Here is a 23490-nt window from a genome sequence, read left to right on the forward strand (position 1 = left end):
TTTTAGAAAAAAGCATAAAAAGAATCAGGAAAGTATATGATGAATTCAGAACATGGATAGCTGAAATACATATGGTGGTGAGAAGCAGAAGGAAATAAAGCTGAAGTGGTAGGATAAGGCCAGATTATAAAACAGCTGAATGTCATACAAATGGGAATTTTTTTCCCCTGTAATAGTAGATAGGCTTAGAAAGGGTTTTGAGTAGGAGAGAGATAATTTCAGATGCTGCTTTGAGAATACCACTGTGTTGTAAAGATTGAAGGAGATAATGGACAAAAAAGGGCTTTTAAAACAAAACCACCATCCTATGGTAAGATGTAGTTGTTGTCATTCTTACTGTTGCAAGTAAAACCCTTACTAGGAGCTACTCAGTGGCAATGTCTGTTTGGATCGGTGCAGTTAATAAAACTTTTTTTTTTTCTTTTTTAACACAAGTGATGTAAGTTTGTAACAGAAAAAAAAAATACCGATGAGCAATAAGAAAAATAAATCATCCCTTAACCTATTACTAAGAGATAACTATAGTTAGAAGTGTGTGTGTGTGTGTGTGTGTATGTGTGTGTGTATTTTTAGGGGAGCTATTCTGCACATTTATTTTGCACATATTCTGTACATATGCTTTTTTTGCTCCATAATACATCATGGACATAATTCATCATATCAATAATTATAGACCTTCCTCATTATTTTAAGGGTTGCCTATACTTCCATTGGGCTGATGTACCCTTAAAGTCTTTAACCAATTTCCTCCTATAAGAATTATCCCATATTCGGTAAGAGAATACCAGTGGAAAATGGGGAAAGGACGATAAACTTTGGGCAGGAAAAAAATTCTGAAGATTTTTCAAGGAGAGGATTAACATGACTGGATACCAGCTTGGCACAAAATTTTAAATTCTGTGAGGCTTTTCCACGAGCTGGTAGCCTGTTAGGCTTGAGATAGGGCTGGAGGGTGACCCGTGGGGTTTTCTCTGGGTTCAGGAACTCAAATGGCTGAGTTATTCTTATCTGCCTACTGCCATGACAGGAACTTGGCATCTGAAGCAGAACTGCAGTGACTCTGACAAAGATGACCAGAGGCCAGGAGCGCTTCTGGGGCCGGGTTTCCACATCCCCAGCTGTGAGCCTTTAGACCAGAAACTCCCAAACTTTCTGGACCAGTTTCCCTCTCAGTAAAATACTGTTGTGCACCACCACAAATATATGCACATTTATTCTAAAATTACACTCAACTACCACTGTACTAGATTTTTGGTACATTATAAAATCTAAAGCAAATAGAAAATTTAAAAGCATGAGAATGGAAGTGACATATTTTAAAATAAAAGCAAAATCTTTTTGCTTTCAGTTAAATATCAATATAGCATGTAAAATAGTTATTATTAATATTTTAGGGAGATCATTGTGGTTGAACTACGCTTCACTATGCTTTTTAAAAAAATCTTGATTTAAAAACTTTGAAAAAATCTTGATTTAAAATTTTGATGCTTATGAATTCTTGTCCAAATTTAGTTTATTTTGACAAAGTTTTTACTATCAAAATCAAAAATATACTGCACAGAGATGTGTTGATTCAACAAAGGGTATAATTGGATGTACTTTGTAAATCATGATATTCATTCTAAAATTCCATCCACTACTTTACATAAAGGTTTTGGTTGAAATTTAGCTAGTAAATTTCTAGCTTCTTAGATGTCATTTAGCTGATTTATTTTAAAAAACTGGGCCAAAACCACCAAAATTACTCATTTAGAGGACTTTTAAATAGGTTAAGAAACAAAGATTTTATTCAGGACACAATTGAGGCAGTATGAAATGGGGCAGCATTTCCAACATCTGTTTTCAAAATGCTCTCTCCATAGCAAGAGTTAGTTTTTTAAAAAACCAAACAAAAATGAGTAGCTTAATTTTAATTTCTTTTTTCTTTCCTTTCCTTTCCCTTCCTTTTTTTTTTTTTTTTTTTTTTTTTTTTTGCTTAACTTTAATTTCAACAACTGTTCAGTATTTTCCTGTAAAATAATCAGCTAATCTCAGTGGGGTACTAAAGATTTTCATGATTACTTCCTACCTCATTATAGAGGAGTATAAACATTCCACAATTCAGCAGCCTTATTTCTTTTATTATTTAACAACCTCGTGATGTGGTGGAGCATCTGAATTTCAGTATCTTGTAATACTCTAAACCCAAGCAAACAAGAGAAGACCCACTTTTGACTCCTTTGAGCTGTGTAACTCCTTTCAGAACCCACTGGAGTCCTCACCTCAGACCAAGGGAACCAGGGCTGGCCTGCATGTTATGTAGTAGTAAAGCTTAATTTCTTTCTTAATTTCAATACAAAAATTATTATGAGAGGTCCTGACTTCTTTTCTTCCTGTACTCCAATCCCGCATGTCCCTTGAGGTTCATGGTCACTATCAGTCCCTTTTCTTCTCTGGGATACTGTTTCCCACCTTCAAAATGGGGTGGTGGTGGTGGGAAATGGATAAGATTATATGTTTGAGACTTTCCTACTCTGACATTCTAAAATACTTTCAGTTTCTCAACATAATAGGGGTCAACTAGCAGAAACCTGAAGTGTTGGGATGCTGGTGGCTGAGTTTTCCTGAGGGAGTGGGTGTAAGAGAAGTACCATGGAATGTAGATATGCTGTAATAGGTAGTCCCAGGTGGTAAAAGGTTTTGGACTAATATAAAATATAAATACACAGATATAAAAGTGAGGAAAGGATTCTGGAGACACTGCTTTTGCTTTTGACCTTGGACATGTTATTTTTGTCTTTCTGAACCTCAGTGACCTCATGGGAAAATTGAGTGGGGAAGGGGAATTGATTATCTTTCAGGTCTCTTTGAGCTTCAAAACACCCCAAGTCTATGGGCTCCTTGGAGGAATAGAGAATACTATGGAACAGGTGGGTCAACCTGGAGCCCTGGGTCACCTTTCTAGAGCTGGCAAAGGTGACCTTGGTCACGACTGTAGATTTGGGAACCTGGGGACTTTGCCACAGTGGTAACGTGACAGAGCTGTTGGTAGGGGAGCCTCTAGGCTCAAATACCCCAGCTCTGCCACTTACTACCTGTGTGACTTTGGACAACTTTTTGAGTCTGTCTGCCTCTCATTTTCATCATTTGTAGAAATAGTCATAATGACAGGACTTCCCTCCTGGGTTGCTGGGGAGATTAAAGCTAAATGAAATAATACAAAGTAGAAAGTTTAACACTGTGTCCCGCATATGGTACATCTTAAATAAACAGCTGTAATTATTCCTGTAGTTCTTATTATGCTTCCCTCCTCTCACCTGGAGGGAACCTGCAGACTTTTTTGATCAAACCTAAACTCAGCCCTACCAAACAAAACAATAACAACAAACTAAATTTGCAGAAATAGAAAAGTCTTTCTTCTCACTGGGTCTGTTCTGAAGTCCCATGAAAAAATAAACTCTTCCAGTTTCTTACACTAGTCTTCAAATATTTTTTCTTCCTCCATCCCTGCAAATGCCACCTCTTTGCCCTGAACAAATCTCAATGCCAAATACAACAAAGTCTTTTCTTTTTCTATCTTTTCTTCTTTAAAGAACAGCTTGAAGCTTGGTTGAAGCAGAAATATTACTCTGTTAGAGCTTAAAATTTGCAAGTGTAAATCTCTTCCACAGCCAGGTGCATGGGTCCAAAAAGATAAGGGTGTTAAGAGGTGCATTTCCATGATGGAAATATCCTCAGATTAATTTGAAGGTACTTGTTAATAGCATACTCTTTCCCCACTCTTGGGCACATTATTATTGCTCAACTTGCCAACTTGATGTCTTAAAATCAAACTCTTGATTAAAAAATGGAAGAAGGAATTAAATATCACTACTACTTAGAAGTTGTCCCCAAATAAATAAGCATATGAAATACTTTTGGTTGCCTTTTTGGAAGATGGAAATCTTTCCAAGAAAGAAGGCAGGAGTAGAGGACTCAAAGCCAGGAGTTTGCTCTGCAAATGAGTGAGTCGCATTGCCACAGCCAGGTGTGGGCAGCTGAGTTGGAGTAGATGCCCCCATCACCAGCCTGGGGGAGCTGGCAATTCCAGAAGACTACCCAAAATGCTCTCTGAAAACATGCCAGAATAGCCCTTCATGTATAAATTTTGATGGACCTATTTGATTTTCTGCGTTTCCAGCTGGCACATGTACATCTTCAGGAGTCTATGGTGCTGTGGCCAAGAGACACCTGAGGTTGCAGAACAAACATGGCATGTTTTGTAGGACCAGTTGGTCTTGACACCTCCTTCTCTCTTAAAGATGAATATCACCAGGAGATAATTTGGAAGCTGTTTAGTAAATGTACAGTTAGAAACACAGGCCTTGTGTTTAGGTAAAAATGCACCAAATCCTCTCTGAATCTCAATTTTACCATGTGTGGAATGGGGGTAATAATACCTATTTCCTAGGATGATAATGGAGACTAAATGTCTCTGAGCTCTGAGCACAATGCCTGGTACCTGTAAGTGCTCAGTAAGTGGTGACTATTTTAAGTTCTTGGTAGAGGCAGAGTTAATTTGGTTGCAAGCAACAGCAGTTAACTCAATTTAGCTTGATAAAGGGAGGTTTATTGAAGAATATAGCAGGTAATCTCAAGGCAACCAAAGATGGGAAATATAATGTAGCTGGTTTTGTAGGGCTCACCTGGTAAGTCTAAAACCAGTGACTCCTTCCTTATGCTTTTCTATATATCTTTATTCCATTTGTCTCCATTTATAATACTTTGTCAGAAAAACTTTAGGAAGTTTGACTGAATGTGCTCCTAATATCATGGATGCAAAAGAAGAGAAATGATGGACTGTCAGAGCAGAAGAACCTCAGATATCATCTGCTCCATGGATGGCCACTGCCCTAGCGCCAGAGTTGTTTCTCACCCCTCTTGAGCCCATGGCAGCCATCACCAATCGATCTTGACAATCTTTTTTTTTTTTTAAGATTTTATTATTTGAGTTAGAGAGAGAGTGAGAGAGAAAGAGAGAGATCACGAGCAAGGGGGAGGGTAGAGGGAGAAGCAGACTCCTCGCCAAACAGGGAGCCCAATGTGGGACTCGATCCCAGGACCTGGGATCATGACCCGAACTGAAAGCAGACACTTAACCAACTGAGCCACCCAGGTGCCCTTGACAATCTTTTATGCCAAGTTCAGAGTTGACCTCATAATCCTTAACATTGCACTTCTAGATAGCCACTAGCAAATGAATGGAGAAAGCTCATGAAAGAAAATTGATCTGCCATTCTTAATCCAACCACTTTGTTATAGATGAAGAATGGGGGTTTAGAGGGAGAAAGTGACTAGTCCAAGGTCACATTGTTGAGCTAGAAATAGAACCACACATTCTTTGGTGGAGGGGATAAAACTATCCCACAAGAAGCACAATGAAGAGCTAAGCCAGGGGGCACTGGAAAACTCTGGGAAGGTTTTCTGGCAGGGATTGGAACTACCTGAACCTGAACCTGAGAGGATTTGTAGAGAAGAGAGCAGCATTTTTAATGATGTACAGGTTTTCAAAGTTGGGGAGAGGATGGGGAGACCTAGTCTTTGAGGCAAAGTTCTTCCATACATTGCCCTCCTGTCCTGGTGGTTGCCATAGGAATCATTACCATTGTACCTGTTTCTGGTTAGAGGCAAGGAATACAGTCTAATGCAGTGGTCTACTGATGGTTATCCTGATTACAACCAGCTTGTCTTCTTATCATTGGGTAGACTAAAGATGTTGACATTGCACAGGAGACTTGATTGGTGCACTTAAAAAATGTTTTTCATTTTTTAAAAAAGATTTATTTATTGGGGTGCCTAGGTGGTTCAGTCAGTTAAGTGTCTGCCTTTGGCTTAGGTCCTGATCTCAGGGTTCTGGGATGAAGCCCTGAGTCAGGCTCCCTGCTCAACAGGTAGTCTGCTTCTCCCTCTCCCTCTGCCCCTGCCCCTTACTTGTGCTCGCTCTCTTTCTCTCAAATAATCTTTTTAAAAATTTTTTATTTACTTGAGGAGAGCGGAGGGGCAGAGGCAGAGAGAGAAACTCTAAGCAGACTCTGCACTGAGCAAGGAGCCTAACTCGGGGCTTCATCTCACTACCCTGAGATCATGACCTGAGCCAAAACCAAGTCGGATGCTTAACTGACTGTGCCACCCAGGTGCCCCTGTTTTTTGTTTTTTTTTTTTTGTTTGTTTTTTGTTTTTGTTTTTTAGCACTGTTTTTGCTATAAGAAGATACAACAACAAGAGGAATGCAGAGTTCCTTTGTTTTTGGTGGACCACTTTAGAAAGAGACACACATACCTCTCCTCTCTTTAAGTGGGCCGTAAGACTATAGGTTTTGTTTGCCTGTGATCTCCACTTATAAGAGGCTGAATATTTTAGAAAATTTTCACCATTACATGTCTTCAGGAAGAGCCTGTTAATTGGAATTTTCAAAGACAATTTCTGCTCCATGAAGCAGATGATATCTGAGATTTCTGAGAGATGCTTTGGAGTAAGGCCCAGTTGAATTCCAATACTTGATAGCTGTGTAACTTCAAGCAGGTTTCTTAACCACTCTGTGCCTCCATTTCTTCCTCTGTACAATGTGGATAATATGAGCACAGATCTTACAGGGTTGTAAAGAGCTCAGTGGAACAATATATGGAATACTCAGCAAAATGTCCCCATAAATGATAGTTATTAGATTTTTTATAATTAATCTGTAACTAGAATGTTCTCTTGGCTCTCTAGGATTCTGTGATTTCCTACAACAACATGCTTCAATCTCATTTAAGGATTCCTGCAAAGACGCAATGCTAGGTATTTTTCATTTTCACCATGACATTCTTCATTCCAGAAAGCTAAAGGTGGCATTTGAACAGGAAGGAAGGAATCTGAAAACATGTCAGAGCTGGAAAGACACTTTGAGGCCAGACAGCTCTAGTTCATCTCCTCACTCATACAGATATAGAGATCCAAGCCCAGAGAGACTAAGTGACTTGCCCAAAGTCATACAGCAATTTGTTACAGAGCAAAATGAATGAAGCAGGTGAGAAGTGAAGAGCTTCCCATGCTGGACAATCCAATGTCTTTTGTTTATTTGTTTTTATTGTCTATTGATTAGTTCAGGCCCTGGTGGGAGGAAGGAGCATAAGAGAGACTTAAATTCATACCCAGGGTCTGCCAATAAGTAACTACATGACCTTACAGGCGTTTCTGAGCCTCACTTCTCTCATTGGCAGAGAGGAAAATTCATCCTCATTCATCATTATAACATAGCCTCATAAGGTTGTTGGTGAATGAAAGGAGGTCATACACATGAGATGGCTCTGGACAGTGCCTGATCCAGAGTAAGCTCTCAGAAAGCCTCAGCGATGATGATGATGATGACGACAACGTTGATAGCTTCCAGAAAATTAGGTATGAGCGGGTCAACAGAAGCCCAGGCAGTGGATGTACGAGGAAGTCTCCTTCGTCAGCCCCTCTCATTTAGCTCTATGGTGTGGTGTTCATTGGGCATATGTCTGGCAGAGGACACCATGGATGTCTTCTGTGTGGCATGCTACCTCCTCCCCAGCTGGGGTGGAAGAAAGAGAGAAGACTGGAGATGGGGCTGGGTGGCCAAACTTCTGACTCTGCAGAACTGCAGCCAGGCAGGCTACAGTGCAGTGGAGTGCTGGCAGGATGAGATGGGATGAAGGAGGAGGTAGTACTGGGTTAAGGGTTAAAAATCCAGGGTTCAAATCCACCTGGCTTTCACTTGGACGAATGGATCTCCTCTTTGAGTTTTTCTGTTTCCTATTCTGTGGAAAGGATGTTCCTGTGATTCATTCGTGAACTGCTGACTGGGCCCCTGCTCTGTGCTGGGTACTGGACTAGGTGTGCAGACACAGCGGACATCCTGGTTCTACCTCCGTGTCTGGCCGAACAGTCTCTTTTGTGCTTACCACCTGGGGATGATGTGAAGACCAGATGCTCTCAGAAATAGAAGGGATTAGCAATTTAAATTATAATTACAAATTTAATTACAAATTCAAATTGTTGTCTAAAAGGAACAACAACAGTAACAATAAAAAGATTATTCTGGCATATGATGGACACCTCACAAATCCGTATTAGATAGATGAAAGGATGTGAAAGGACCAAGGGCTGAATGTGTGAAAAATACTTAAGAACCAGTCTAATTACTCTTGTTTTCCAGAAGAATCAAGATGGCGCTCCTGTGGGGAGAGGAGCAGTGAGGTAGGAAAGAAGTTACAGATGTGATTAGAGGAAGTGGCAAGATGTCCAAGATAAATTTCACCTTCCTCACCTGCTTGTTCAGGGCTGTGTCAGCCCTAGTGAAGTACATATTATTTTCCAATTTCACAGCCCATCATTCTTCCCTTTTTCTTTTCTTTTCTGACTTTTCATTCTTCTGTGTTCAGTAAAACCCTTCTGGCACTTGCTCTCATGGGAACACTGGTTGTTAGTCAAACCCTTTTTCCCTTCAGGGAAACAAAAGCAAATCAATATATGATATTAAACAACCTGGAAGACCCTTGTGATTTAACACTTCCCATAAATGTCAGCCAGCCCTGCAACTGTGGATGGTCTCACTCTTCACATCTGTCATTTCCTCTCTTCTCTCAGCTGTCCCTTGATGTCTCCCTTGGAGTGGCTTGAAGAGGCAAGGAAAAAATAAGCTTAGAAGAAATACTAAAAGTTAGAGTGGTCCCTGCAACTGAAGGTAATCAAAGGGAGGCTTGGTAACCTTCCTGTGTGGGACAGTGTGTCATTCAGGATTCTTTGCATTGTAAGTGACAGAAAACTCATCTCAAGTAACTAAGAAAGAAAATTTAAAGGTTTAGGGCATTTAAAGTTCAGGAATAGGGATGGCTTCAGGGACAGTCTGATATTGGGACTTAAATAATGTCATTGGGAACCAATTTATTTCTTTTCATCTCTTGGCTCCAGTTTCTGTTGCTTAAGCTTGCATTCAGGCTCCAATATGAGAGCAGAAAATTAAGATCTACCATATTCTCAGCTTTATACCCAGCAGGGAAGAACACATATCTCCATGTCAGCATTCCTAGCAAAAGGTAGTTCCTTTCATTTGCTCTGCTTGGATCCCATGTCTAGCCCTGAACCCATCACTGTGTTGAGGGGAAATAGGATGGTCTCATTGGCTTGGGGTATGGCTTCTATGATCTACAGATGGAGTTAGGGGTGGAACTCTCTCCAAAGCCTATTGGCAGAGAGTGGTGGAGATGTGGTTTTCAGAGGGAAAACCAAGGTATAGCTCCCAGGAAAATGGGGAACTGATGGAGGACATTACAAGTTAACGATGACCATGACCTTTTCTATTGCTTTCTAGGGCCTCGGTTCAGGCAGACTACCAAGTGACATTCAGGTTATGTTGTGTGTATGACTCAGGATTGTAAAACCCACTGTTGGTGATATTTGTCATTGATAAAAGCGAGGACACTGTTCTCTTAGAATCTGGTGATCAAGTGGAGGCCCAGAGAGGGGGAAGGATTGTCCATGCTCACTCAGCGTGTGGATGACAGAGCTGGAGTGAGGCTGCAGCCTCCTGGGTTCTTCCCATGCCTTTGTTTCCCCATCTCCCCAGACTGCTTCTGGAAGAGCTGTTTGCCTGGTCAAGTCGAGTCCTGCCTTAGAGGGGCGGATCCTTTCTTCGTAGAGTGGGTGATTAATGGTAACCCTGGATCCACACTGAGGGTGTGGCAAGCATTGGACTGGTCACCTATGTGAGCATGGCCCTTCTATGCCTTGTCACTGCGGTATCACCCAGAACTTGATGGCCTCCAGAGCACAACTTCAGAAGGACTACTTTCCCTTGGAGGTGTGTGATGTGACAGCCAACGAGTCCCTGGCACTTAGTTAGTACTCAGTAAATATTTGTAGAATGACCGAATATAATTGGAGCAAAGGCTCAGAAGAACCCAAGGGGAATCATTCCCATTATAAGGTTACTTCTTTAGGTCTTGAAAACCCTTCTTATTTTGGGCTTCTTTTAAAATGCAGACCATCTCTGCATTGTTTGCATTTTATTTTGTTTTTTATTTTTTAAAATTTTTATTTATTTTTTAAATTTAAATTCAATTAACCAACATATAGTACACCATTAGTTTTAGATGTAGTGTTCAGTGACTCATCAGCTGCATATAACATCCAGTGCTTATCACATCACATGCCCTCCTTAATGCCCTTCACCCTGTTACCCCATCGCCCCTCCCACCTCCCCTTCCACAACCGTCAGTTTGTTTCCCAGAGTCAAGAGTCTCTCATGGTTTGTCTCCCTCTCTGATTTCTTCCCATTCAGTTTTCCTTCCCTTTCCCTATGATCCCCTGCACTATTTCTTATATTTCACATATGAGTGAAACCATATGATAATTGTCTTTCTCTGAGTTTGCGTTTTAAACTCTAAACAAATAGCATCTTTTGATTGAAAGAAATGAAGGAACTCAGATTAGGGTCTTGATGGTGGGGGAAGTGGAGAAATGACTAAGTATAGGATTCTCAAGACCTAAAGGCTGGTTTTGGTGTGGAAGTTGTGTTTCTACGCAATTAAAAAAATTATGAAATCTTTCAAGCATCCAAGGTGAACTGACAATATAACGAATATCCATATATTTACCACCAAGTTTTGGAAATAAAATATTTCAAATAAATTGTAAGCTTCTTATGGTGTCCTTTCCCTATTCTCCTCTATTCCCAGAGCAAACCATGATCGTGACTGGAGTTTAATATTCCCATAATGCTTTTTATATTCCCTGTATATGTGTATGTATGTACAAGCAGTATGTAAAGGTTTACTTATTGAATAACTTCATAGAAATGGACCATATAGTATGCATCATTCTGCAGTGTGCCTTTTCTCTTTCTTATTGTTTTGATGTTTATCCATATTGAAACGTGTAGTTCTAGTTGATTCATTTTAAATGCTGTATAGTAATCCCTTGAATGACAATAATATGCAGTCTGCTTTTTCATTCTCCCACTAATGGTTGTTTCAGTTGCTTCTATGCTTTTCTATGCTTTTGCTATAACCAACACTCTGGGATGACCCTCCATGTAAATATCTCCTTATAACATGTGCATGAGTTTTTCTGGGGCATATGCCTGGGAACAGGATTCCCAGAACATGGTATAGTCACATCTCCAACTTTATTAAATGTTGAGACAAGTTTCCAAAGTCTTAGTACCAATTTGCACCCTTCCACCCCCTCCCCCAAGCATTGTGAGACAACTCAGTCCTGAGTGATGCTGACCAGTTCCATGAAACACTAATCAGTCCCATTTTTATGCCATGGCAAAAACCTGCACGCTTACGCAAACACCATCTGTCTTCCTGACATGGACTGTCTAAGAGGAAGGGAGGTGAAAGGAAAAGTCTTTGGGGATTTTTAATTGAGTTAGACACAAATATATATTTTTGGAGAGCTAGTATAACATAGACTCTGAAATTTGATGGATTAGAATCCTGGCACAGCCATTTACTTGTTGTGTGTCTTTACACACATAGTTGGTCTTGTCTCAGTTTTGCCCTCTGTCAAATGGGGATGGTAATAGCACTAACTGCATGGGTTATTTGAAGTATCGGATGAAGTATACTTGTAACACTTAGTATTGTGTGTGGACTGGTGCATAGTAAATGGTCAATACATGATAGATATTAGCCTCATTACTGGTCATAGTGCTTAGTCATTGTTTTTTTCATCCTTGAGGACTCCTTTCTTGGCCAGGAAGCTCACATTTTATTATTGTTATTACTTTATTTTTTATTTTTTTAAAGAGAGAGAGAGAGATCAAGCAGGGGAAGGGGCAGAAGGAAAGGGAGAGAGAATCCTAAGCAGGCTCCACACCCAGCATGGACCCCAATGCGGGGCTTGATCTCACAATCTCGAGATCATGACCTGAGTTGAAATCAAGAGTCGGATGCTTAAATGACAGAGCCACCCAGGCACCACAGGTAGCTCACATTTTAAAACAAACAAACAAAATAAATATTTTGTGCTGAACAAACTAAATGAATTCAGCAACATTTAATTCTTTATTTCATTTTCATCTATCAAAGCCATCTGTAACTGCTAACCAGCTTCTGACTAGCAGAATGAAACAGTGTTGACATACCTGGTCATATAATTACAGTCCAAACAAGGAAACTTGGTTTTTAATTAGCCAGTGTGGCCTCATCACCTGTAAGTGTGTAGCTTCCCCCAAGTTTTTAGAAGTATTGTCTCTTACCAGTGATTACACATGATGACTCCTAGGTTATGGCCCTTGATCTAGTCCTACCTCTGTGTTTCGTTGGTGGGAAAACAGAGGCCCAAGGAACAGAAACAAACTTCTAATTGTTCCTTCATGGGGACATAGTCACTCACTCAGTGGCCAAGCCTTGTCTTGGTTTATACATAGGACTAATGGGAAGAGGGTATCTGGTTATCTATTTATTGTATAGCAGTCATTAAAAAATGTCCCCACAGTTCAGTGGTTTAAAAAAAGAAATTTATCCTCTCTCATGTTTCTGTTGAAGGGGCTCAGCTGGGTGGTTCTCACATGTGGCTGTTCCTGTAGTTGCGGTCAGATGGTGGCTAGGGCTGTAGGCATCAGGAGGCTTGAGCAGGCTGGAGATCTGAGAGGGCTCCCTCACATGGTTGGTGGTCTGGGCTGGCTGTCAACCAGAGTTCTGTATATGGTCTCTCTGTGGGGCTTGGATGTCTCACAGCATGGTGGTGAGGCTCTGGGAGGGATCATCTCAAGAGTGGGTGTTTCAAGGGGAAGGAAGCAGAAGCTGCCAGGCCAGGTTAGGGTTGGGCCACTTCACGTCTGCCATATTCTTCTAGTCTAGGAGATCAAGTGCGTTCTATTTCTTGTTGAGGGGGTGCCAAAGTCATACTGCAAAAGAGTGTGGGATGAGAAATGTTACAGTTATCTTTGGAAAGGGGTAAAAACTCTGCCATGGCAATTTTCCCCCCTTCCTCCCAAGATTTGAAAACATCTGTGCTCACATGCTGAGGGAAGTAAATGAAACTGTGGCCTTTCCTCCTGGGCTCTGCCAGTTTTAGGGGCAGGAAGTAGAGGTGACTTAATTCCATTTGAAAGAATCATGGGAAGGGTGAAAAACTCTCCACTCTCTGACAAAGCAGAAATATTAAATATTTCTTAAAAAAATAACTTTACTGGAGCAACCACATGCATACTAATAAGAACGGAATTTTTTTAAACTTGTTTTTGGGAAACGTTCATAATAAAACATCCTGTACTTGAATTATTAAAAACGATGTTGAGTAAAGAATTGCTTAATTTAGTAAATAATTTTAAAGCAAGCCATTATTTTCCCCAAATTTGAATTTGCTGAAAGCACTCCAAGAATTTTATTACCAGCATGACTGCATAATGTAATTGTGTAATTAGTAATACATCTGACAATGTTGGAGAGATTTAGTTTTACTTAGGGCAAGAACAAAATGTAGTACTTTATTATTTTATAAGACTGCATGAGGGACAATGCCCTGTTTTGCTGGTTGAGTTTTTTTTTTTTTTAAGTACATTGTATGGGTGAAGTCACAGAGAAAGAACCAACATTTATTTTATATATTATTTTTTTTAGAGAGAGAAAGAGAGAGCGAGTCTGGGGGAGGTGCAGAGGGAGAGAGGGGGAGAGAGAATCTTAAGCAGGCTTCATGCCCAGTGCAGAGCCTGATGTGGGGCTCAATCTCACAACCCTGAGATCATGACCTGAGCTGAAATCAAGAGTTGGATGCTTAACTGACTGAGCCACCCAGGCGTCCCCCAACATTTATTGATATTGGGTCTGTGGATAGAACATGTAGTATAACATTGAAATTACCTTACCTGGGTTTGAATCCATGCTTCCTCTTGCTACTTGTGTTTTTCTTGAGCAAGTCACATAACCAAAATTTCAGATTCATTATCTATAAAATGGTAATGAGAATATTTATTTCATAAGGTCACTTTGATTCTTAAATGGCATAATGTATGTAGAAGGCCTAGGGTGGGTAGTAGGATGGGTTCCTTTGTCTCTCCTACTGATTCTATTTGAGTGCTTGATTGTGCAAATGCTTGGCTTGGATGGTCAGTGTAAGATCCAACTTAGGTGTGTTTGTTGCACTCAGGCTCTGTTTGGTGAGTGAGGGGACTGCCAATTTTTTCACACAGAATCATTAACAGAAGTGTCTGTTCAAGGAATCTACAACCTACATGCTTAGAATGCCTGGAATTCACAGTTATAAACACATCTTACACAATGAACTTCTCTTACATTATTTGGTTTGGAGGGACAAATCTGATTTAGAGGGAAGAGTTAGGAAACTATTGCTATAATCTGAAGGGTTGGTGACTTCAGCATGACTGAAGAAATTGTGTTTTGTCAGAGTCTTGGGTCATAGTCCCAGTGTGGAAGGAAGAATTCTAAAATGACCCCATTGACCCTCACTCTTATGTCATCTCCTGCCCTTGAGTGTGGGTGAAATCTGTGAATATGACTGGCTATCACACTCATGATTATGTTATCTGTCAAAGGGACTTTGCAGATGTGATTAAGGTTACTTATCAGTTGACTTTGAGTTAATCAAAAGAATGGGCCTCACCTAACCACACAAGTCCTTTAAATATAGGCCTAGAAGTTAGAGATGGAGTAAGATACTCAAAGCCTGAGGAAGATTCAATGTGAAGAAGCTCCATCACTGGCTTCAGAGATGGAAGGGGGAGCCACATGGTGGGGACAGGGGACTGCCTCCAGGAGAGGAAAGTGACCCCTAGCCAATAGCAGCAAGAAATGAGGACCTTGGTCCTACAACTGCAAGAAACTGCTTTTTTTCCTATAACCGTGTGAGCTTGAAAGAGGACCCGGAGCTATGGAAAGGATGGCAGCCCAGCCAACACCTCAATCTCAGTCCAATGAAACATGAGCACAGAGCTCAGCCATGATGTGCCCAGACATTTCACCTACAGAAACTGTGAGATAATAGATTTGTGTTGTGTCCAGGCACTAAGTTAGTGGTAATTTATTCTGCACACTATAAGACTAATAGGCCCAGTAACTCTCACTATGAGATCTCAAGTTGAATCATTTCCTTTTCATAGTTGTCAATTTCCTTGCCTTGAAGTAAGAGCATTTTCTAGTCTAAAGCACTGGTTAAACTCATTGTGCATTAAAATCACTTAGATTATGGGGACCAGCTTATAATGTAGATTTCAGACCTTTCTCTTGATCTAAATCAGATGATCTGGGGGTAAGGCTAGGGGCTGCACTGTTAACAGATTTTCCCAGGTGATTCTGATGTTTGTGGTCCTGGATCATATGGGCACTGGCAGGTAAAAGTGACAAGGGAGTCCTTTTCTGTTATAGTAAGAGTCATAGCCATGTGGATACAGGGCTTACTGGGCATAAGGCACTTTGTGGGGGGCTCTGTATGAGAGGGCTCTCATGTGAGCCTCGTAATAACCTGTCATTAGCTATAAGGTAGGCCCATTTATTAGCTGAATTTCACTGAAGCTTGGGGAGGCAGGGCCAAAGTTACATGGTACAAAAGAGGTAGAACTGGAATTTGAACCCTAGTCTCAGTCACTTCCAGTTGGGGTCTTAACCACCAAGCATATTGTCTGCCATGAAACCCTGTCTATTCTGTAACTGCAGCACCAAACACACGTCTTTGGTAGATGAATAAGAAACATATTTTGGTGGGTGAATTCTTCTCCACCCAGTGCAGAGCAGTGTTTGTGACAATGGAGCGGGAGGAGGAAGCTGGGCTCCTTGACCACCCCAACCTCTTTATGCAGCTTTTGCCTCCTTTGTTTTCTGTTCCAAGGCCAAAGTTGCTAAGGCTCAGCTTCCACAAGGCTCTGCTGATCGGGTCTCAGCTGAGTAGAGCACGCAGTGGTCAGGTGGGGCCCAGGGGGGATTGAGTAGCTAGATATGTGATTAGCTCTGGACTTGCCACAGCTGCACCTTCATGTGGATGAGTTAACAGCAGCCAATCCCAGGCCGTGCGACCCGTTCCCCTGGCTGGAGCTGATTAATCCAGGGCAGAGCACTGAGAGTCAGAAGTTTGGAGTGGAAAGACCTCTGATCTGCTGCTCCCCGGAGCCGAGTTCCCATAATGGCAGCGCTCTGGTAAGAAGCCCTCACACCCTCCCTGCTGCCCAGGCCCCTGGAGCCAAACTGCCTCCTGCCCTTCTTGATATTCCAGTATCTTTCCACTATGTTCCTGCCGTGATTTAAGACAGCCAAAGTCAGACTTTGTTGCTGGTAATCAAAAGAACCTCTGCTCATGGAGGAGTAGAGACTTTAAGAGCTGGAAGATGGCTGGCATGTCATCTGTCTCCCTGTGCAGTCCTGCCGAGCTTGCAGAGCTCTCTCTGCCCTTTAAGGACCCTCTTCCGTGCCCTTCAGACTGGCCCATTTCTCTAGACTCACTCATGCCTCCTCCACCATCTGTGGGAACCCTCTCCCCACACCCCTCCCAACTGACTCAACTTTGAAGGTGCTGTACGAGCCCCATCTCCTCCATGTGAAAGGCTTAAAACTGTTGCGCCATAAATATTTAAAATATCTTTTCCTTTCTACTCTACCCTTTGATATTCTCTCTAACTTTCACTGGTTATAAAACAAGGGTGTTTTCAGGTTAAGATAAATCTCCTTTCTGTATGAACTGTGGCAAATTCCAACTTTGTGGCATCAGAATAATAGCTAATGTGTCTATCGGAAGTCAGGCTTATTCATATGTAAGTGCTTCATGAAGTTTGACTTAATCTCAAAAAATTCATTGAGGTGTACTTATTATTCCTCCCTGTTTTATAGATGCAGAAAATGAGGGTTCAAGAGCTTCCAAATGAACGAGGTTATATTTCAGACTTGCCTTGTGTCCAAATAATAATAGCAGGACCAAATGGGTGGCATCTCTAATTCCTCTTTGTATTGCCGTGTCTGTGCCATTTATTTTCCATATTAAGAAAACAAAAAGGATGGTGGTGAGAGCTCAGGGTAATGTGAATGCCACGAGAACATTGGGCATAGAGGGAAGGAATATGTTACGTTGAGGTGAAGAATGAGGGAAGACTGGAGAAGTAGTGCCTGGGAAGTGTGGTGGATTGTATTTTTCAAAGAAAGCTGCAATGGTCTTTCCATCCCATATGATTTTCTGAATCTTAATAATCTCACATCAAGAGGTAGAGTCCATATTCCCTCCCCTTGAACCTGAGTGGGTCCTTGTGACTGCCTGGACAAACAGACCACAGAGGACATGATGCTATGTGATTTCTGTGGCTCAGTCATAAAAATGCCATGCTATCCTGTGTCTCGGGGTGCTCATTCTTATGACCTGGTCACCATACTGCCAGGAAGCCCATTCATCTGATGGAGACAAACCGAGTCCCACAGTCCTGGCTGAGCTCCCCGCCACAGGCTGGCATCGGTGTTCTACCGGTGTGAATGAGTCAGCTTGAAAGTAAGTCCTTTAGTCCCTACCTGAGCTATTCCAGCTGCTGTCACATGAAGTAGGGCAAGCCATTCCTCTGGGTCCTGTTGAAATTATAGATTCATGAGCAAAATTAATAACTGTTGTTGTTTTAGACCACTAAGTTTTGGAGTGGTTTGTTAAACAGCTATAGATTAATGATACAAAAGAGGCTTTTAAAGATGGAAGTCTTTCCAGACGAGGTTAGGGAGGCCCTATGCTGATTATTGGCAGCTGGTGGTGGTAGTAGTTGTGGTGGTGGTTAATATAATGATCCCCCTCTTAGCAATGGTAGCATTAGCTAAGTTTCATTGGTTTTTTTCTGTGCTATGCTAGACTAAGTGGTCCACTCTTTACCTCATTGAATTCCAATGATAATCCACTGAGGTAGATACTATTATCCTCATTTTATAGATGAGGAATCTGAGGATTGGAGAATTTGAGTTTACTTTAAGGTCACACAGATAGCTTCTAAAGGGTGCTCTCTACCCCTCCTCCCAAATTCCCTTTTGTAGTATCCCCAGGTTCTAAACTTTCCTTCCTACCAGCCTTTCTTTCCTTTCCTTCCTACCTGCTCTATCAGAAGGTTCATTCCCTCTCCCAGACAACGTTCATGTAGGAAAATGATGCCTTTAACCAGATTCACACTGAAGTGGGAATGACTGGTAGGTAGACCAATGCAGTCTTTCACCAATCTGTTTACAAAGTGGATGCTGATTCATCAAAATGAGCTCTTCTGGAGAGCATTTTTCCAGAGTACTCCAGAGGCAGAGGAACTTGTCCTAGCCCTTGTTCAGATAATTTTGTGCCCCAGATGAAGGGCTGACCTGGTCCAGACAGCTTACAATTGTTTCCCCTTTTGGCAGTTTGGAAAACAGTCCTTCCCTCTTAGCTGTGTCCCAACCTGGGGGGCAAGGTAGTTGAGTTATCGCCCCTACTTTACCCACGAGGAAACTACAGCTCAGAGACACCCACAGCTTGCCCAGTTCACACAAAGGAACCGAGACTTGAATGTGCGTCTTCTAAAGTTAAAAGCTGGGTCCAGCCCGCAACATGACTTTTGCTGTACCTCCCCCGCACTGCATGGACAATTTAGGGAGGCGAATGATAAAAGACAGCAGCTGGCAGAAGGAAAGCATTGATCTGAACACCTAAGGGGAATCCTAAAAACAGTGGAGAGAAGAAAGCAAATGTGAAAAACCCATGGGTAGAAAAAATAGAGGGAAAAGAAATAAAGCCATTTGGAAGTGCTCATTGAGTTGATGCAGTGGATAATTTAATAAGCCGTCTGTTCTGATCCGTCTTGCTTGCCTGCTCTCAGCAGGGTGCCGTATGGGAGCTCCTACTCAGTAATTATAAAGAATGATCTTTCCCCCTGTCTGGGATCTTATGGTGTGATTTGGGGAGCTCAGCTGCTAAGCTGTTTTTTGCGGGAGGCAGAGTTTGGAGCAAACACGAGTGTGTCTAAGTGTGTGTTGTGGGGATAAGGGACAGAGCCTGGGATTGGACCTTAACAATCTCTTTGCTCTTGTAGCAACCTGATTTCTGAGGCCTGCATGCCAGGGGGAACTTCTTGCCTTCTTCCTGATCAAATCTTATCTAGCCTGTGACCTCAGGGTTCATCTTCCTGCTAAATGCCAATAAACTCATCAGACAAATGAATTTTTCCTTAGTGATTATGGTTCCTGCTCAGTTAAGAACATTCATTCCCTCACCAAATAATTACTGAAAATCTGTGAGTGTCAGGCACTGTATGAGAATGTCCATGTTCTCACTGAATCTGTTTTAGTAGAGAAAGTTGGTAGGAAGCCAAAAAAGAAAGAAATATGGGTTTCAGAGACTGGTAGGTGGTAAGAATACTCTGGTGTCATGTTTTGTTTGGGTGATCAGGGGGTGAGTTCTGAGGTGATTTAGAGTGGAGACCTGGATTATGAGAAGGGGCCAGTTGTGGTAAGGGCTGGAGGCCCATTCTCCGGGCAGAGAGAGCTGTGAATTTAGAGACTCTGAGGTGAGGAACCGGCTTGTGTATTGAAGGAACAGCAGAAAGTCACAGAGGGCAGTGGTCAAGATGAGGCTGAGAGTGGCAGAAGCCAAATAACTGAGGACCTAAAGACCAGGGCAACCAGCTGGGTGACAGGATCTGATTTATAGTTTGTTCTGAGAGCTAGTCTTCGCACATTGCGGGGGAGGGTGCTTTAGAACTCAGAGCGGACTTTCCCAAGGCTCCGGGGCTGGTTAGTGACAGAACCGGGACAGGCACTGCTCTGATTTAAACAGTGTTCATTGTCCTTGTGATTTTTCAGTCCTTCTGCGGGCACTTCCAGAGCTGAATATATTGAAAATATTGTGGGAATATGTTGAATCAGGTGTTCTTTTTTTGTGTGATGGAGATACACTCGACATAAAACATTGTGTAAGTTTAAGGTATTGGTTTGATATATTTATATATGGCAATATGATTATCATAGTAGCTTTAACTAATACCTCTATCATGCCACATAATTATTTCTTTTTTGTGGTAGACATTAAAGATCTAGTCTCCTAGCAACTGGAAGTATATAATACAATATTGTTAAGTATAGTTGCTATGCTGTACGTTGGATCACCAGAACGGACTCCTTCTAACTGCAAGTTTGTATGCATTGACCAATCTTCCCAATTCACCCACCACCAGCCCCTGGTATCCATCATTCCACTGTTTCAGCTTTTTAAGACCCGACTTACGGTGTTAGAACACAGTCTTTGTTTTTCTCGGACTTCTTTCACTCAGCGTAAAGCCACCAAGGTCCCTCCATACTGTTGTAAATGGTAGGATTTCCGTATTTCTCATGGCTGAATAATATTCTATTATGTGTATACCATTTCCTTTTTATCTATTTGAGTGTTGATGGCCACTGAGGTTTCTTTCATATAGTGGCTATAGGGGGTAATGCGACACTGAACATGGGACTGTGGGGATTTTTTGAGATCCTGTTTTCATTTCCTTTGGGTATATACCCAGAAGTGGCATTGCTGGATTGTATGGTAGTGCTGTTTTTAAGTTTTTGAGGAAAAGCCATATTCTTTTCTAGAGTGGCTACAACATTTTACCTTCCCACCAGCAGTGCACAAGTGTTCTAATTTCTCCACTCCTCACCAACGTTTGTTAACTCTTTTTTTTTAAATAAGAGCCATCTAAACAGGTGTAAGGTGACTTCTCACAGCAGTTTTGATTTGCATTTCCCTGATGATTAGTAACGTTGAGGCTTTATTCTATTTATACGGCGTGTTACATTGACTTTCAGATGCTAAACTAACCTTGGATTATTCCAGAGATAAATCCCCCTTGGTTACGGTGAATACTACTTTTTATGTGCCACTGGATTCAGTTTTCTTGTATTTTGCTGAGGATTTTAACATCTACATTCATAAGGGATATTAGCCTCTAGTTTTCTTATGATGTCTTTGCCTGATTTGACCACAGGGGCCTTGTAAAATGAATTGGGAGGTATGCTCTCCTCTTCTATTTTTGGAAGATTGTGAAGAATTGGTAATAATTCTTTAAATGTTTTTTAGAATTCACCAATCTATCTGTGTCTTGGCTTTTTTTAATTTAATTTTTTATTTTTTATTTTTTCATTTACAGAGAGATGAGTCAGGAAAGGGGCAAAGGGAGAGGGAGAGAAGCGTGCTCTCTGCTGAGTATGGAGCAATATGGTGCTCTATCTCATGACCCTGAGATCATGACCTGAGCCAAAACCAAGAGTTGGATGCTTAACTGGCTGAGCCACCCAGATGCCCCTGTGTCTTGGCTTGTTGTTGCTGTTGTTACTGTTGAAAGTTCAAAAACCACTAATTCAATCTTTTTGCTTATTATGGGTCTATTCAGATTATCTCTCTTTTTGGTTGGTTTAAAGAATTCTTGTCTTTCTATGAATTTGCCCATTGCATTAAAGTTATCTAATTTGTTGGCATATAGTTTTCATAGTATTTCCTTATTATTCCTTTTATTTCTGTAAAGTTGGCAGTAATATTGTCTCTTTCATTCTTGATTTAAGTAATTTGGGTCTCCTCTTTTTCTTCTTAGCCCGTCTAGCCAAAGATTTGCCAACTTTGTTGATCTTGTCTAAGAACCAACTTTGGTTCTTAATTTTACCTTGTTTTTCTATTCTCCATTTATTTCAGCTCTAATCTTTCTTGTCTCCGTCTTTCTGCTAGCTTCGGGTTTGGCTTGCTCTTTTTCTACTTAAGGTGGAAATTGAGGCTATGGATTTGGGACCTTCTTCTTTAACATAGTCTTTACATCTATACATTTCCTTCTGACCACTCTTTTTGCTGCACACTATACATTTTGATATGTTGTCTTTTCAATGGAGACCCCAACACAGTCAGATTGCTTTGTTGTCCACTGTGCTGCTGGCTCTTGGCTACCAGGATATTGGTGTGGGGAGGGGGGGGGAGTTAAAATGTCACAGGCTCTGCTCTCTTGCTGATGCTCAATTGTTTCTCTTGGATAAATGATTTTCAGGTAGTTTTGTGGCTTTGGTTAATTGCCAAGTTCTAAACTTCTGGTTGATTTTAATTCTTTAGCCCACCTTTTCACTGTTTTAGAGGGAGAGTTCATGGAGATCCTCACTCTGCCATTCTGGCCCTTGTTTACTTTTAACTTCTAACAACCTTTTGGGTGGGTACTGGTGTTATCCCCTCTTGGTAGATGAGAAAAGCTTGGCTCATAAAGATTCAGTAACTTTCTGAGGCCACATAGCTGGTAGGCGGTGATGCCAGGATTTCAACTTGGGTAACCCCTTAGAACTTTCACCTTGCTGTTCCCCGTGACCCAGATTCTTCTTTGGATGACTTCATCACCTCCCTCCAGTCTTCTTTCAAGTCCTCCTGCACTGTGAGACGTACCCTGGCCAGCCTCCCTCTGCTGCCTGTGTTCTCTGCTTTCCCTTAGCCTGCGCTGCTTCTTTTCCATCATCTTCCATTTTTGAAACCTACCATATTCTTATTATATGTAATGTCTATCATCTCTTGCTGGAGGGTCAGTTCCAGGGAGGCAGTAATCCTGGGCCCATTGATTTTTCCCTGCTGGGTCCTGAGAGTCTGAGAGACTGCTTGGCGTACGTGAGGCTCTCAGTGAATGTTCTTTGCATCTGACCCCAGAGCCCTAGCTCTAAACCCTAAGTTAGTAGCTGGGTTTGGACTTGAACTCTCACCAGACTTTCTCTGAAGCCCAGGTTCCTAATGGGTTGTCCAAAGCATAAGGTCCCACCCCAGCCCTGACACCACGTTTGTCTCATCCCAGGTGATTCAGGATTTATTCCAAATGGCTGGGATTAGCCCTCCAGGAAGCTGTGGCATCCCTCTCTGCCTCTCCATAGCTGTCCCCTTCCCCTGTCAGCCACTGTCAGTGACACTCTTTCCTTGGTGTGGCAACGTTGGAATGAGGGCAGGGGCTGACTGTCTTCTGGGAGCTTTTCCCTGCAGGCAGCTGTTGGCAGCTTTTTCCCACAGGGAGTGGAACTTCCAAAGGCAGAGAGAGTGGTGTGTGTGTGTGTGTGTGTGTGTGTGTGTGTGTGTGTGTAAGTGCACATAGCGCATGTGGAGACAGAGCAGCTGTGTGTGCAAAGTCTCTTAGGTGGGAACTGCCTTAGGTGTCTGAGGAGCAGAAAGAGGTCATTCTGGATGGAGCAGACTAGACTGAGGTGAAGCAGGTCGGGGAGGCAGGGGAAAGGCCCTGCAACCATGAGGTTCAGGGCCTGGCTGTCCCTGACCTTAGAACAGCTCCCCACAACTGCTGCCATTACTCTCTTGGGGCCCTCCCTTCTCTGGGGCTCTGACACGCTTCCACAGTGACCGAGTCAGTCTCTGAAAACAGATGTGATGTTGGCCTGGAAAGCCATTCAGGCATACCCTTTCACTTTACAGGCGATTGAGGCCCAGAGAGGTTGGGCAACTTATCTAAAATCACATAGGAAGTTGGTGGCAGATGCATAATTCTTTTTTTTTTTTTGCATTTCTTCTCCTTCTCTTAGTTTTTTTTTT

General features: G+C 41.9%; 1 long non-coding RNA gene across 1 annotated transcript in view; it reads right to left on the reverse strand.

Moving 5' to 3' along the window:
* Positions 1-12728: 12728 nt before the first annotated feature.
* LOC109488619 overlaps positions 12729-23490 on the reverse strand; it is a 14402-nt gene continuing 3640 nt past the window's right edge. The window contains exons 2-3 of the long non-coding RNA XR_002141560.2: positions 13841-13920; positions 12729-12880 (exon numbers count right to left, since the gene is read on the reverse strand). This is a non-coding gene — a long non-coding RNA (uncharacterized LOC109488619). The remainder of the gene's footprint in view (positions 12881-13840; positions 13921-23490) is intronic.

Source organism: Ailuropoda melanoleuca, chromosome 3 (assembly GCF_002007445.2).
Source record: "Ailuropoda melanoleuca isolate Jingjing chromosome 3, ASM200744v2, whole genome shotgun sequence".
Lineage (NCBI taxonomy): Eukaryota > Metazoa > Chordata > Mammalia > Carnivora > Ursidae > Ailuropoda > Ailuropoda melanoleuca.